Here is a 12,157-nt window from a genome sequence, read left to right on the forward strand (position 1 = left end):
GAAAATAATCCAAAGAGGTCTCGGCATAATTCTGGAGACCATGATGATGTCACCTTCCCCAAATTAGGAATACTTGCCTCTGTGATGTAACTCCTCAGTGCCTGTGACTTCCCTCACCATTCATTCATTACTATGCATGGTCATTGTTTCTGTAGGCCTCATATGTTGGATAAGAGAGGGTTTGAAGCTTTTGATCACCACCATGCTTCCAGTGATTAGGTCAGACCCTGGAACATAAAATCAATGAGTTGATGATGATTTTTTATTTTATTTTATTTTTATATTTATATTTTTATATTTATATTTTAATATAATATATTAAAATATAATAAAATATTATATTTTATTTTTATATTTATATTTTATTTTCTTTAAATATTTTTAGCATTTTAAGAAAAGACCCTTTGTGGCTGGGCGTGATGTCTCACACCTGTAATCCCAATACTTTGGGAAGCCAAGACGGATGACTCACGAGGTCAAGAGACAGAGACCATCCTAGCCAATATGGTGAAACCCCTTCTCTACTAAAATACAAAAAATTAGCCAGGCGTAGTGGCGCACACCTGTAGTCCCAGCTACTCAGAAGGCTGAGGCAGAGAAATAGTTTGAACCTAGGAGATGGATGTTGCAGTGAGCCGAGATCGTGCCACCACACTGCAGCCTAGTGACAGAGCGAGACTCCATCTCAAAGAAAAAAAAAAAAATAGAAAAGATCACTTGTGTTTGTTTTGTGTAAGCCAGTGTATTAGAAAAAGTATCAACTGGAAGTGAAAGTTTTTTCCGAACATTAATCACAGATTTTCAAACATGTTCTGATCTATTAAATCCGGTAGTTTCCTATCACTGGAGGTGATCAAGCTAAATTTGGAATTTGGAGGACCCTCTTGACTGGAGCTAATGGAGACAGGACTTAAGACACACATCCTATTTCCTGGGTGACTTTTATATCACTTAAAACTTGATTTTAAACTAGAAATTTCTTTCAAAAAGTTTGTCCTGAATCAACAGAACAATAAATTATGTCCTAAATATTTTCGACTATATGTTGCCTCTGGATCTTTGGTCTGGTTATTCTACCAATCCATGGCCCACCCAGATTTTGTGCATAAAAATTCTACCCCTTCTACATAAAACCTCTCACATTTATCTTCTGCTTAAAACGTTTAATTAAAAAAACCACTAAAACTAATCCCTTCCTTCTCTGCATTTATGTGTAATATTTGTCCCTCTCTTATATCCTCACCTCTTTCTGCATTGTATTATAGAGGTAGTTGTCAATCTGAGTCACCACCACTCAAAATAGAGGGAAATTTTACATGTGCAGGTGTTTGGATATATCCATCAATCAAAGGACCCTTTCGTGCCACATTTCTGCAAAAAGTTCCCAGTGAAAACAGAGGGATAAAGTTTGTAATTTAAATCTTTGAAATATGCAATTATCTGCCTGTGAATACCAGAACTCCTCCTGGTATTATGCCTATGTCAACGTGCAGAAACAAACTTGAGAATCGTTTTTCTTTGCTGCACAATTGCAGAGCACAGTCTCCTTACCTTCAAGGTGTTGTTGAAATAAAAAGAAAAAAAGAAAAATATAGACTATAGAACAGAAAAAGAAGAATAGACTGAAAACGATAGAAATACACATTAAGACTCTAGGATAGTGGAAATAAATTAAAATGGCAATATCTATTACTTCATTTTGGTTGACATGTTTGTTTACTAACTTGTAGTTTCTTCTCTGGCAGGAAAGAGCTTTTTAAGAAATCATGTTGTGATTCTCTCTTATTTCTTTTTGGACATCAAATAGTTTTTTCCAATAATATTTGGGTGATTGAAGGAGTAATTGACTAAATTAGAAGCATATGGATTAAATTACACTTGGAATACACTTCAGTTTCAGAAGAGAGGGCACGTTTGTAGAGAATGTTGTACCAGGGGTATGTTTGATTTTAGGAACACTGACATCATCTAGATGGTGGGCCATCTCCCAGTGGGCCACCTCCCCCAGACTCCCAGCACTGATTCTTAAAAAAAAAAAAAAAAATTAACAGTACTTGCTAGCAACTGCTTTGCTCAAAACACTGGGCTCCAAGCATGGAGAACCAGAAGAGTTCTCTGTCCTTAGAAAACTGTTGTTTATTAAATTGCGATAATAAATGTCAGTGCCAGTTGAAATTTCACGTTGATTGTAGGAATCATTGTATTTAATATTCACAGTGACATAGTGAAAAAAGTACTGCGATATTCTCATTTTGTACCATAGTATTTATGTTGGTACCACAATATTCTCATTTTGCAGATGAGAAAACTACAGTAGAGAGAGGTTAAAGAATTCACTTCAGATTGAAAGCTAGGAAACATTTCAACCAGAATCTGAACATCAGCAGCCTGTCTCCAGCATTCTTCCACTTCTGCACCTCTCTGTGTTTCTGCTCCCATGACTACAAATCACTTACTCTGATAAGGAGAGTTTTGTTTTCAAGTCTATACTGTGAGGCAGATATTTTTCCCAGTTGTTTTACAGATGATGCCACTATATCTCAGAGGCAGTTTGAAGGAAGATATTAGTTCACAAAAATAGTGAATAGCAGGACCCAGGACTTAAACTCAAGTTTCATCAAACGCCTGCCTCAGGCTCTTCTGTGTTCCAGGAATGGTGTCAGAATTGACACTTGAATAAACGATGTCAGAATTGCCTGTGATGGGGTAAAGAGATATGTGTTGGTCTTTTTTTTTTAATTCCAGATTTAAGACCATATACTAACAACTGAATCAGAATCTCTGAGGTAAGGAGCCTCAGCATCTTCTTTTTAATTTAAATATAATTTAATTGTAATGGAGTCTTGCACTGTCACCCAGGCTAAAGTGCAGTGGCATAATCTCAATACAACTTTCGCCTCCTGTGTTCAAGCAACTCTCCTGCCTCAGCCACCTGAGTAGCTGGGACTATAAGTGTGTCCCACTATGCCCAGCTAATTTTTGTATTTTTAGTATAGACAGGGTTTCAATATATTGGCCAGGCTGATCTTGAACTGACCTCAAGTGATCCACCTGCTTCGGCCTCCCAAAATGTTGGGATTATAGGCATGAACCACTGTGCCCGGCCAGGATCTTCCTTTTTAAATAGTTGTAAAATAAACCTTTTTTCTTTTTTTTTTTTTCTTTTTTGAAGTTTGAGAAAACAAATATTAATCATGATGATTTTTGTTTAACTTTTACTTTAAGTCTGGGGACACATGCAAAGTTTTGTTACATAGGTAAACTCATGTCATGGGGGTTTGCTGAACAGAGTATTTTGTCTCCCAGGTATTAAACTGAGCGTCCATTGGTTATTTTTATGCTTCTGTTTCTCCTCCCATCCACCACTCTCAAGTAGATCTCAGGGTCTGTTGCTCCTTCTTTGTTCCCTTCTCACCATTTAGCTCCCACTTATAAGTGAGAACATGCAGTATTTGGTTTCCTGTTCCTGCATTAGTTGGCTAAGGATAAAGGCCTCCAGCTCTATCCATGTTCCCACAAAAGACATGATCTTGTTCTTTGTTATGGCTGCATAGTAAGGTGATTTATTTTAAGACATAGTTTCACTCTTGTCACCCAAGCTGGAGTGCAGTGGTGTGATCTCAGCTCACTGCAACCTCCGCCTTCCAGTTTCAAGCTATTCTCCTGGCTCAGCCTCCCAAGTAGCTGAGATTGCAGGCACCCACAACCACGTCCAGCTAATTTTTTTGTTTTTTTGTTTTTAGTAGAGACGGGCCAAGCTGGTCCTGAACTCCTGACCTTGTGATCTACCGACCTCAGCCTCCCAAAGTGCTGCAATGACAGGAGTGAGCCATGGTGCCCAGCAGGTGATTTTTGACTCACACGACAAATTCCTTCTGCTGCCTCAGAAAACCTTGTGACCGAGAGGCACCTGCTAAATACTGTTATTAGGGAGTTTAAAGTGAGATAGGAAATGAAAGGTGTTAAGTGTGTATTTACAAAGAAATGAAGCCGCTTTGAAAACACAAATTGGAACAATCATGTGATTCCATGAATTATCTGTTCCTAAATTCATTTTTAGGGCTGTGATTAATAATCTATTCTGGATCTCTTGGGGCCAGGGAGCAGGGAAATAAGGAGAGAAGTCAGCATGGTAAAATGCAAAGAAAGATCTCTGAAGTCAGTTCCTACCTCTCCTTTTTAATTATCATTTTGATTTGGGATGAGTTATGTATTTTCTCTGCATTTGAATTTTTCTGTCTGTAAGATATTTTTCTCTTTTATTTTTATGCACATTAGTGAGCAACACATCTAACGTGAACACACAGTAGTTATTCAATAGTCTCTTGTTTTTTTCTGCTTATGATGCTTCACAACCAGTCACATTTTTCAGGTGAATTCCGTTGCCAATTCTCGCCCACCCAGGTCTGTATTATACCAGCTGTTATGAACTTCTAGTTTGTCAATTATTTTGTTTTCTTACATAAAACTATCTCCTAAGGAAAGCACTTACAAGTTAATGTGGTGCTCATGGTTAGTAGCAGGTCATGACTTTATCATGCACTGGCACTTTCATTAGAGAAATATGAAGGCATGTAGGAATACATCAAAGAAATGAATGTATAATGGGAAAAAAATAAAAGATTACGGCATATCGGTGGTAGGGATATTTGGAGGCAAAAGTCCTTCAAGAATATCATATAAATTCTCAGTTCCATTACCTATTTGAAACATCAGTTCAGAAACCTTTTTTTTAAGTGGGAATATAAAATTATGAAGTTGCAAAGGACTTAGAGGTCATTTATAACAATTCTTAAGCAATGCCTCCCTTTGGAGGAAAGGCAGCAACTTGTTCGTGTTATATAGTGTGATCAAGTTCACATTTATTACTTTCTAAACCAAATGAGAGAGAAAGTTAGGAACCATTTCACAGATGAGAAGACTAAGGCTTAGAGAGATGAAGATGCTTGTCAAGGTCACTCATGTCACTCATGTTACCCAAGACCAGTCCTTGAACCCAGATGCCAGATTCCTTGTCCTTCACTCCCCTCCATAAGCCACAGTTCTTCCTGATTCCAGGCAGGCAAAATATTATGGATGAATTCCTTTCTCTATCTAATTCAATCTCTCTTTTTAGAAACTTTTAATTAGTACCCAATTCTCTGCATTATTAGTATTTGTTATAAAGCAGTAAGAGCCATCCCTGTTCCTTTCTCCTCTCCTGCTCACCTCCCCAAGATTTCTGCTCCAAGGCTTCTGGTTTTAATTGTTATATTTTTTCACCAGTGATCAGTCAAGCTTCCCTAATGATCTCAACTCATTTGGAGGGTTTATAGCTCCAGCACGGAACTCCAATAAAATGAAAAGAAAGGCTTTGTGGGGGAATCCCCTGGGGGCTTTGCTTCTGCCAAGAACAAAACTCATTTGCTGCACACTTTCCTGCCCTCATCCTAAGGTACCTTCTTTAGTGGAAAGATGCCCATCTACTATTTGGGAAAATTGGCTTCTTCTTCACTCCTCCCACCATTTGACTCCCTTCTCCTCACTTTCCCAAGATATCATCTGAAATTTCTGCACACAGTAGGTAGGCACTTGATTACTATGTGTTGAAAGCTGCAAAAAAAAAAAGTGTATTTACAAACGAAGAGGAGAGGATAAAAGGAAGGTTTATGGACCATTTATCTCTGCCAGGAAATGTTTTTGGAAGACTCAACTGCTCATGAACATGTGTAAATTGTTTTGTTTATGAGGAGACAGGCACAGAGTTCTATTAAAATACTTTCTACAACCAGACACAGAGTGGTACTCATAACAGCTAGTGTTAATGAACATTTAATACATGCTAGGTCTAGTTCCAAGTGTTTACATGTATTGACTCTTTTAATCCTGACCACAACCTTATCATGTGCTTGCACTTATTATCCTTGTTTTGCTAGTGGGGAAATAGGTGGGCGATCCAGGATCTAATTCAGAATATGTGTTCTTAATGTTCATACCATGGTAGTACCATGATTGCAAGACACATGTTCCAAGGTATGAGCTTCATTATTATGCATTTAAGATTTAAAGAGTTTGTCCATCTATTCTTTAGTTTGATCACTGTAATCCCAGCTACTCAGGAGGCTGAGGCAGAAGAATCGCTTGAACCCAGGAGGTGGTTTGCATTGAGCTGAGATCGTGCCATTGCACTGTAGTCTAGCTGACAAGAGCGAAACTCCTCCATCTCAAAAAAAAAAAAAAAAAAAAAGTGACATTGGAAGAAATAATACCCTTGTACATCTTTGATTTTGGAGAGAACTGAGGATAGGAAGGTTGTATGGTCCTCCCTGACACTTAATACCACTCAATAATAGATGCTGGACCCGAACTCGAGTCCAAATTCAGTGAAAGGTGATAGAAACAAAATGACTGTAGGGATTGGTGACACATTATTCCCACCCTGACAGTGCTGTGTGCTAGCCATTTCATTAAGTTGAGGGTGATTAGCTTTTCTGAGCCTTGTTTTTTCTCATCTGCAAAATAGTGGAAAGAACGCCTATCTCAAAGGGTTTAGGCAGGAATGTTATTAGATGTTTCATCTGCTAAAATATGAGAGGTAACATTATATATATATATATATATATATATATATATTTCCCACTCCCCCCAGACTCACAAGACATATATCTTGAGGCAAGATGAATTCTTACAATCTGGAGCCTGGAAGTCCTTAACAAATGTGTAAGAGTCTGGAACTTCTTTCCTCACTGTTCTGTGTTTCTCATCCACCAAGGAGAGAATCAAGGAAAATCATCATATATATTATGAATTGGATGACTTCCCTTTGCTGACATGGCCGTCCTACCTCTCTTGCTCCTAGATTAAAACAAAATTAGGTGTCAATCAAGACAGCAGCCACAATTTTTCTAACCTTGCAGACTCCTAGAAGACCAGATGGGGAAAGACTAAGATTTAAGTTCCTCATCTTAAAGAAAAGAAAACATATGCATGGAGGGAAGAACTATTTGTGGTCATATGGCTTAAAAGGACAGAAACAGGACTAAAATTCGAATATGGCTAAAATGACACCTTTTAATCTTATGCTACTATAGAGAGACACTACTTGGAGAGGAGAGCTTTGCATGGTTTTTATCTCAAGGAGACCAAAGCAAGAAAATTCCAAGGGATATTTCCCTGGTGAAATTGTTCACATCAGGAGCAAAGGCACCAATGCTATCCAGGGAGCCCCACAAGCTGATAGTGATGGAGCCTAGCAGTTTAATAAATGTGAAGAGAAAGACTAAGGATTCCAACGTTTAATTATCTGCCCAAAGATTGAAAGTCTAATTTAGTTTTTTATGTTTATTTGTGAAGGCTTCTGTATTTTCTAGCAAGAAAAAGCTTTGGAGTTCAGAGATTTAATGTATGTAAATTAATTAAAGTGCTTCTCAATCTATACATCTTAGTAGCTTGATATTCAATCAGTTGCCAATGCCTCTCAATTCCAGACATGAAACAAAAATACTGGGGAAATAGTCTGATAAATTTGTCACTTTACCAAAGGTAGTAATATATTAATTGTTTATCAATTATAATCCAGAGAGTTAATTTATTTTATTTTGTTTAATTATATTTTATTTTATTTTAGAATTGGATAGAATGATAATATATTTAATATGAAATATAAAAGGTCAAGGACATAAATCTTTGGCACTGTCACAGACTAGGTGGCCACAGAGGCCTCAGTCAGTACACAAAGCCTCCAACACTGAGGTTTTTTTAAAAATGTACCTACAAAAGATCAGAAAAAGATTCAGAGGCTTGGGAGTATGATAAAGTGAAAATTAAAAGGGTAAATGAGAGCATTATAGACAATTCTTCACTAAAAATTTCTGCCATTTACTGGGGACTTAAATCCTGATTTTTAAGGAATCTTTTGAGCTAGAGAAAAGGAAAAAGACTAGAATTTAGTCCCATGAGGATAAATACATCATATGCGTTAAGATAAGAACTCAAAGAGAAACAACTGTCATTGGATGAACCAGAAGGAAAATTATCCACAGAGATCTTTGTGAGGTTCAAAACTACATGCATATTGATGTTTACATCCTGTCTATCAAAATATGATAAATCAGAAGGGTTGTGATCAGAATTAAAGTTCATTAGTATGCTTCAGGGATCATTTATTTTCCCCTCAGAGAGGTGAATATATTAATTGACTTTATAATTTGTCAACTTAAGTATGACTTTTATAATTTTTTAGGTAACCTCTAATAGAAGGCTGAATAACTTTTACTTAGTATACTAGAAAAATGACCTCATTCTAAAAGAAAGAAGAAAAAAATATATAGAAAATTGGTATAAATGGAAAACAAAAAACAGATGTAAATCCAATTATTTCAGTAATCATAACCCATGCAAAAAGATTTCTCTTTGCATTAAATAATTTAAAATGTATAAAATGTATTTTAAAAAACTCTACCTGTACACTATTTACAAGACAAAACCTAAAGCACAAATGTATCCACAGATTAAAAGACTATAATGGAAAAATATAACAGAAAAATGTTTACAGCCTTATAGTTTAATTGCTGTCAAAATTTCAGACAACATTGATAATAAGTTTGTAAAAAGAGATATTTTCTTTATTGAGAAAACAGATTCAATTTACTAACAAAATATTAAAATTTACGCATATAAGCACCAAACCATACAGTTTCTAATTATGTAAAGTGAAAGAATAAAGAGTACTACAAAAAAAAATTGACAAATCCACATCATGGTGAGAAATTTTAATACATTTCTCAGAAATTGATAGAGAATATAGAAGACTTAAATAACATACATAGCAAACTTGATTAGTGAAATACTGCTGCAACACTTTTTTCTCTTATAAATAATTGACCATTTTCTATGTCAAAAACATTTCTCAATAAATTTAACAGAATGAATATTACTTTGCTAAATTTACTAACCAAAATAAAATTAAGTTAGATGTCAATATAAAAAAAATGAAACATAAATATGTACACAGGTACATACTCTCACATACATGCATGTACCATAAAAATCCCATATGTTAAGGAATTTAAGTAAAATAACATTCTAAGTTATTCATAAAGAAGAAATCATAATGGACATGAGAAAATATTTAAATCTAAGCAACTAGGGAAATCTTATATATTAAAACTTTTATCTTGTAGTAAAGTGATACCTGATGGCCAGTTGTAGTTTCAAAATCTTTATATTCAAAATGAAAATGGATAAAATCAACTAACTTAAAAATAGTAAAAGAATAGAAGAAAAAAATGAACAAAGTAAGGATTTAATAATGGAGACAAAAGTATGTTTGTGCATGTTTATGTGTGTGCTTGTGCCTGTGTGAAAAAGAGAAGAAAATAGAGAGAAGCCATAGAGAACAAGGTTAAGAAAAGAAGGGGACATACTATTATTTAACAATGATTAATAGATATAAAAGGCAAGGTATATGATAAAAATTTCTGATAAATTGAAAAAGCACTTACATGAATGCCATCCTCAGAAAGATAGTTTACTAGTCCTGACTCAGTAAGAGGTACAAAATCTGAATGATCCTTTTAAATATTGATGATATTTAAATACTGAAACAATATTTTAATATCTTCTCACAACAAAACAACAGACCAAATGATTTTACAGGTAAGGTATATAAAAATATTTAAGAAACAAATAATTCCAACCTTACAATATCTTTCAAAGGGGGAAGTCACTTCTTGACTTGTTTGATTATTGTTAGAGATTATATAATCTTAAAACCAATAGTAGGCAATAAGAATATATGATAAAAAAAAGAACTCATGAACGTGTAAAACTTTAAAATAAAATGTTAAAGATGCATTCAGCAATGGATATTTAAAAATGAATTATGACCATTGTGAGATTGTTCTAGGAATGATCAATATTTGAAAATTTATACATTTATTCAATCATATTAGTTTACCAAATAGAAAAAAATATATTAAAGCGAAATCAGTAAAAGCATTCAATGGACTTGGTAATCATTTATAATAAAAACTTTTAGTGAACTGTGAATAAAAAGAGAACTTTCTTAACTGGAGAAAAGATAAACTACAAGCAACCAGCTAACAACTTTATCATAGGATCAAAACCTCACATATCAATATTTACCTTGAAGGTTTAAAAGTCCCACTTAAAATGCACAGAGTGGCAAGTTGGATTTAAGAAAAATCCATTCATTTGCTGTCTTCAGGAAACCAATCTCACAAGTAATGACATCCATAGGCTTAAAGTAAAGGTTTGGAAAACAATCTATCATGCAAATGGAAAAGAAAAAAGACCAGGGTCAATATTATTATATCAAATAAAGCAGATGTTAAATCAACAACAATAAAAAAGGACAATGGAGAGCACTACATAATGATAAAGGGCTCAATCCAGCAAGAAGATTTAAGTATTGTAAATATATACACCCCCAACACTGGAGCAACCAGATATATAAGAGAAGTACTTCTAGACTTGTGAATAGATTAGACAGCTACACAATAATAATAAGAAATTAGAACACTCTATTGACAGCAGAAATTTTAAAAAAAATCTTTTGAAAAAAATGAAAACAGACAGAACATACCAAAATCTCTGTAATGCAGCATAAACAGTGTTAAGATGAAAGTTTGTAGTGCTAAACACCTACCTCTAAATGCTAGAAAAATCTTAAATTAATAACCTTACATCTTACCCAAAGGAACCAGAAAAACAAGAACAAACTAACCCCAAAGCTAGCAGAAGAAAAGAAATAATTAAAATCAGAGTGGAATTGAATGAAATTGAGACCCAAAAGTTCATACAAAAAAATAAATAAACAAAACCAAAACTTGATTATTTAAAGGACAAACAATATTAATAGACCACTAGCTATTAATAAATTAACAAAGGAAAAAGAGAGAAGATCAAATAAGCACAATCAGAAACAACAAAGGTGGCATTACAACCAATTCTGTAGAAATGCAAAATACTAGCTAAACTAATACAGTAATATATCAATAAGTAATCCACCCATGATCAAACAGGTACCTATATCTGGGGTGCAAGATTGTTTCAATGTAAGTGAATCAATAAATATGATTCACCACATAAACAGAATAAAAAACAAGAACTATATGACATTTTATTAGACAAAGAAAAATCTTCCCATAAAATCCAACATTCCTTTATGATAAAAACTCACAAGAAACTAGAAATTGAAAGAACATAACTCAAAATCTTAATAGCCACCTATGACAACAGCCAACATTATACTAAGTGCGCAAAGGCTGGAATCACTCCCTTGACAATCAGAGTAAGACAAGGATGCCCACTCTCCTCACTCCAGTTCAAGATAGTACTAGAAGTGATAGTCAGAGAAACCTGGTGAAAGAGAGAAATAAAAGGCATCAAAATAGAAAAAGAAAAACTCAGACTATCTCTCTTCATGAACAATCTGATTCTACACCAATAAAACCCTAAAGACTCCACCAAAAGACTCCTGGAAATGTTAAACAACTTCAGTAAAGTTTCAAGATACAAAATCAATGTAGAAAAATCAGTTGTATGCCTATACACCAATAATGATTAAGCTGAGAACCTAATTAAGAATGCAATTTCATTTACAATAGCCATACATACACGCACATACATACAAGTACCTAGGAATGCATCTAACCAAAGAGGTGAAAAATCTCTACAAGAAGAATTACAAAACATTGCCTACCTGAATTATAGCTGACACAAACAAATAAAAAGAAATATACCATACCCATGAACTGGAAGAACCAATATTGTCAAAATGTCACTACTACCCAAAGCAATCTACAGATGATTCAAGGCTATTCGTGTCAAACTACCAACATTGTTTTTCATAGAACTAGAAAAAACTATTCTAAAATATATATGGAACCAAAAATAGAGCCTGAATAGCCAAGGTATTCCTAAGCAAAGAGAACAAAGATGAAAGCGCCCATTATCATACTTCAAATTACACTGCAAGGCTACAGTAACCAAGACAGCATGGTACTGGTATAAAAATAGACCAGTGGAACAGCGTTATAGATCTCAGAAATAAAGCTGCACACCTATTACCCTCTGATTTTTGACAAAGTCAACAATAACAAACAATAGAGAAAGAACTTCCTATTTAATAAATCGTGCTGGAATAGCTGGCTAG

This window comes from Saimiri boliviensis, chromosome 2 (genome assembly GCF_048565385.1).
Source record: "Saimiri boliviensis isolate mSaiBol1 chromosome 2, mSaiBol1.pri, whole genome shotgun sequence".
Classification (NCBI taxonomy): domain Eukaryota; kingdom Metazoa; phylum Chordata; class Mammalia; order Primates; family Cebidae; genus Saimiri; species Saimiri boliviensis.